The sequence below is a fragment of the Herpailurus yagouaroundi genome, unplaced genomic scaffold (assembly GCF_014898765.1).
Source record: "Herpailurus yagouaroundi ecotype Mexico unplaced genomic scaffold, PumYag 161, whole genome shotgun sequence".
Classification (NCBI taxonomy): Eukaryota; Metazoa; Chordata; class Mammalia; order Carnivora; family Felidae; genus Herpailurus; species Herpailurus yagouaroundi.
The window spans coordinates 9,400,805-9,406,810 of NW_024412402.1; positions in this window are offsets into that span (position 1 = coordinate 9,400,805).

Here is a 6,006-nt window from a genome sequence, read left to right on the forward strand (position 1 = left end):
ACACACACACACACACACACACACACACACACACACACACACACACACACACATACATGTATATACATATGGATATGCAAAAGACCTAGAACAGTCAAAACAATTTTGAAAAAGAAGATAGTTGGAGGACTGAACACTATTGATTTCAGGAGTTACCATATAGTTACAGCAATTAAGACAGTTTGGTATTGGTGTAACAGTAGATACAGAGATCAATGGAACAGAATATACAGTTTGAAACTGACCCACACATATATAGTCAATTGTCTTTCAACAAGGGGCCAAGACAATTCATTGGAGAAAAGTCTTTTCAACAAATAGGGCTGGAACAATGGCACATCCATATGCAAAACAGTTTTGTCCTTCACTTCATACCACACACAAAAATTACTTTTATTTTTTTTTTAATGTTTATATTTGAGAGAGAGACTGTGAACAGGGGAGGGGCAGAGAGAGATGGAGACAGAATCAGAAGCAGGCTCCAGGCTCAGAGCTGTCAGCACAGAGCTCAATGCCCAACCAAAAGCTACCCAGGGACCCCCAAAAATTACCCTTAAAAGGGTTACTATCTGAAATATAAAAGTTATAAAATTTCTAGAAGAAAACAGAAAAAATTCATTGTATCCAATGGTAGGCAAAGATTTCTTAAATAAAACACAAAAAGCAGAAACCGTAAATAAAAAAAAGATAAATTGTATTTTATTAAAGTTAAAAACCTTTGTTCTTTGAAATATACTATTAAAAAAATGAAAACTCTAGGGGCACCTGGGTAGCTCAGCCAGTTAAGTATCAGACTTCGGCTCAGGTCATGATCTCACAGTTTGTGAGTTTGAGCCCCACATCTCGGGCTCTGGGCTGACAGAATAGAGTCTGTTTTGGATTCTCTCTCACTCCCTCTTCTTCTGTTTCTCCTGCACTCTCCCTCTCTCTCAGAAATAAATGAATGAATAAATAAATAAATAAATAAATAAGTTTAAAAAGAATGAAAACTCTACACTTACCTTGATGAGCACTGAGAAATGTACAGAATTGTTGAATCACCGTATTGCACACCTGAAACTAATACAACACTGCCTGTTAACTATACTGAAATTAACATAAACAATAATAATGGAAAAGAAAACTCAAGCCCCAGATTGGGAGAAAAATGTTTGAAATAGATATGTTTGACAAAGAACCAGTATTCAGAACATAAAAGAACTCGTACAGCTCAGTAATAAGACATCTTAATTTTTTTTAATGAGCAAAAGAGTTGAATGAACACTGTGCAAAAGAAAAAATATAAATGGCCAAAAAGAATATGAAAAGATGTTTAATATAGTTAATAGGGAAACACAAATTAAAATCACAATGAGATATCATAACATACCCACCAGGATGGCTAACATTAAAAAGATCTACAATAGGGGCGCCTGGGTGGCTCAGTCGGTTAAGGGTCTGACTTCAGCTCAGGTCATGATTTCGCCGTCAGTGAGTTCGAGCCCCACGTCGGGCTCTGTGCTGACAACTCAGATCCTGGAGCTTGTTTCTGATTCTGTGTCTCCCTCTCTGGAGGCCAGGATTCTCCATCCTCCAGAAGATACTGAGGCCAAGCCTGGGAGACAAAAAAAAACAAAACAAAAACAAACAAACAAACAAAAAGATCGACAATACCGGGGCACTTGGGTAGCTCAGTCAGTTAAGTGTCCGACTTCAGCTCAGGTCATGATCTGGGAATTTGGGAGTTTGAGCCCCTGAGTCCCATATGAGGCTGTCTGCTCTCCGCACAGAGCCTGCTTCTGTCTCCCTCTCTGCCCCTCCCCCGCTTGCCTGTGCAGGCACGCTCTCAAAAATAAATGAACATTAAAAAAATTTGACCAGGGGCGCCTGGGTGGCGCAGTCGGTTAAGCGTCCGACTTCAGCCAGGTCACGATCTTGCGGTCCGTGAGTTCGAGCCCCGCGTCAGGCTCTGGGCTGATGGCTCAGAGCTTGGAGCCTGTTTCCGATTCTGTGCCTCCCTCTCTCTCTGCCTCTCCCCCGTTCATGCTCTCTCTCTGTCCCAAAAATAAATAAATGTTGGGAAAAAAAAATTTGACCATACTGTGTATTGTCAAGGATGTACAGCAACTGGAACTCTCTTACAGTGTTTGTGGGGGTATAAAATGATAAACCACTTTTTTTTAAGTTTATTTATTGCTAATTTCTATACCCAACATAGGGCTCAAACTCACAACCCCAGGAGTCAAGGGTCACATGCTCCACCAGCTCAGCCAACCAGGCACTCTGGTAAACCACCTTGCAAAGCAGTTGGGCAGTTTATTAAAATGGGAAACATGCGTTTGCCATATAACTAGTAATTCCGCTCCTAGATGTTTACCCCCAAAAAAGTGAAAATACATATCCATACAAAGACTTCTATATGTACTTTCATATTAGTTTTATTCATAGTTAGCAAAAATAGAAACCAAATGTTCCTTAACAATTAACTAGATAAACAAATTGTGGAATATCCACGCAATGAAATACCATTTGGCAATAAAAAGGAATGAACTACTGATACACAGAGCAACATGGATGAATCTCAAAAATATCATGTTAAACAGAAGAAGCCAGAAACAAACCAGTGCCTACTGTATGATTCTACTTCTATGAAACTGTAGAAAAGGCAAAAACTAAAGTGACAGGAAGCAAATCAACATTTGGTCATGTCAAAATGACTCGGGCAACTTGAATAGGATCCTACCTCCTAAAGACTGGACAAATCTAGTTATCAATAAGCTTAATATGGGGCGCCTGGGTGGCGCAGTCGGTTAAGCGTCCGACTTCAGCCAGGTCACGATCTCGCGGTCCGTGAGTTCGAGCCCCGCGTCAGGCTCTGGGCTGATGGCTCGGAGCCTGGAGCCTGTTTCCGATTCTGTGTCTCCCTCTCTCTCTGCCCCTCCCCCGTTCATGCTCTGTCTCTCTCTGTCCCAAAAATAAATAAAAAAACGTTGAAAAAAAATTAAAAAAAAAAAAAGCTTAATAATTGCAATGGAATTGCACATCAAATGTGTTTCAATCCATGAGTTTGTAACGATATTAAAACATACATACATATACACATCGTTTACAAAAATAAGCCTATGACAAACAATTGTCGGTGGTGGAAACAGAAATGTTTTAATATTATATGTTCTGTACTGTATTTCTAACAACATTTGGCTTGACCTCAGAGATTTTAAAATTATGAAGTATTTATTAAATATATGGTTATCGAGGCAAATGAGATTGTGTTTATTTGTGAGGATGTAAGTGAACTTGTTTTCTTCTGTCAAAACATTTCTTAGTGTTGTCAACAATAAACAACACTTTGAAACTCTTTTATAAACCATCTAATCTGGGGTAAATCCACAGAAATTCCCTGAATTCATACCACGTGTCCATTCAGTCCGCATGGCTTTTCTGTCCTCTTTCCACGTCTGAAATGCCAGGTCCTCTGAAACCTCCCAGTTTCGTTACTGTAAGTGCTGAAATGCCAAGCAGTCTCCTAAATTCCAGGCCACTTGGGTAGTATCTTAACACTTCCCAGTCTCGAAGTCCTAGGTTTATGTTAGATCACTTTTAGTTTTGCCCACTTGAGGACTCCAGTCAGTCCACAGACATTTTGTCAGGATTTATAGATTTTTCTCCCTTTAGGGTGGCATTTAATCACGAGGGAAACCAAAGAATCTGAATGGGGGAGCCTGGGTAGCTCAGTGGGTTGAGCGTTCCACTCGATTTCAGCTCAGGTCCAGAAAGCACAGTCATGAGATTGAGCTCTGTGTCTGGCTCTGAGCTTTGCATGGAGCCTGCATGGGATTCTCTCTCCCTCTCCCTCTGCTCCTCTCCCACATTTGTGTACTCTCTGTCTCTCTCTAAAAAAAAAAAAAAAAAAAAATCTGGATGGATTCATAAAACCCATAATCATCAATGGAAAAACAACTCGAAGTGCAAGCTCTCCTGATGGTTTTCAGTCAGTTTGTCTCATAGTCAGAAAAGTTGTTTTTACCTGTCACCAACTGGGACTGTGTGGAAAACACAGATTCTGAATGGGACCCCGGGGGAAGGGGAGGTTGTTTGTGGGAAGTGAGGAGGAGTGAGATAGGATGTGTATGTCACCAGAATTATGTTCCTCCACGTAACTGGGAGGAGGATGGAAATTTAGAGCTAGAAAGGAACTTAGCAATCATCTACTCCATATTTTTTATCTTACGGACTAAGAAACAAAGGCTTAAAGAAGTAAAATAGCAGTAGCCAGGAGCAAGAAGTAGCCTGAAGCCTAGTTCATGGTCCTTTCTACTATACCCCCTGTCTATTTTTGAAAATGATTTATTTAGAGGGGCACCTGGGTGGCTCAGTCAGTTGACTGTCCTACTTCAGCTCAGGTCATGATTTCATGGTTAGTGGGTTGGAGCCCTGCCTTGGGCTGTGCTGACAGCTCAGAGCCTGGAGCCTGCTTTGGATTCTGTGCCTTCCTCTCTCTCTGCCCCTCCCTGGCTTGTGCTCTGTTTCTGTCTCTCAAAAATAAACAAATGTTAAAAAAAAAAAGAAAAGAAAAGAAAATTATTTATTTAGAAAGCTAAAACAGACAAATGCAAGAGACAAACTCTTCATAGATTTCAGGGTTCCAGTGACAGTGAGATTTTTATCAAGACTAAAAACTGCCTGAGCCATAAAGGTATTTAAATATTTGCAGAAGCTAGTTTAAACTAGGTCTGGTATTTCCTAGGGGTACACCTCCCTTGTTTATGTTTCTTAATTAAAAAGTTGAAAACAAAAAAGTAGAAAGATAGGCCATGGGTTCCACACGGGCTCAAATTCAATCCTTGATCATTCATTCCTCATTCAGCAGTATTTAAAGTCTGATATGGATAAGGCACTATGCCAGGTGCTGGGAATCCACAGAACACAGTCCCTGCACCCTCAGAGCTTACACTACAGGTGAAGACAGAGTATCACAGTAGTAATTACATTCAAGTGTGTTGAGTGTTACAACTGGGGAAATGCCAGATTCTATGGATTTATCCCTGGGGAAAAATTCAAGCTGTTTCTCTTCTGTTATAAATATATTTCTGGGCTGCCTCGTGAGTTCTCCAAACATGAATTCTTTTCAATAAAACATTTAAAACAACAAACGTTTACTGAATACCTACTGGTGTGCCATACAGTACGTGAACATCCGCAAGAAAGATAAATTAGCAATGTAAGAATCCTTCTGTACAAGTACAAAATTATTTTGTATTATACATGCCTGATATTTTTACTATCATTTGAAACCACTGAAACCATTTGAAACCACTGTGATCTGAAAAACAACTTGATTTATCTTGAGACTTCAGGCCCCCAATTTTGTCTAGCAAAATTACCCACCCCGCCCCTATCTTTTCAGAGCGCTGCAAGGCTCTACCTACTACCTGGCAGAGGTCTGAATGGAGCCTCTCCATCCTTAAAGGGACAGCTCAGGGCTCTCCTCTACCAAACGCTTCCCTGCCATAAGCCTGCGTACACCTTTCGCCCTCTCTACTCTTATAGATCCCGCATTTATATAGCATTTAGCATATATTCTTTTCAGTGTTGACTTTGTATATGTGTGTCTTCCCCAAACTGGAGGGATTGTTTAGCTAAAGGCTGTAACTCGCCATCCCCCTATGGTATCACCTTAAGAGGCCGTCGCCCCAGATCCGTACATTCAGCACAGAAATAGAAATTCCACTCATAATGTAGCAGACTCTCTCATTAACCTTGGGGCCCTATTTCCCTGTCACTTGCAACAATCTGGTTTATTCCACGGGGTGGAGAAAGAAGCCAGGCTGGCAGGGTGGGAAAGGAATGGCGTCAGTGTGAGGTCACGCCACATTGTCCCGAATGCCATCTCCACTCCGAGGCTACGTTAACGCAGGATGGAGGGATGCAGCTGGAGGAAAGTTACAGGCCCACCTCGTGCAGACTACGAGCAAAAAGACGGCAGGACGGAAAACACTGCGGGGAACCTCACGGGGTGTGGCAGGA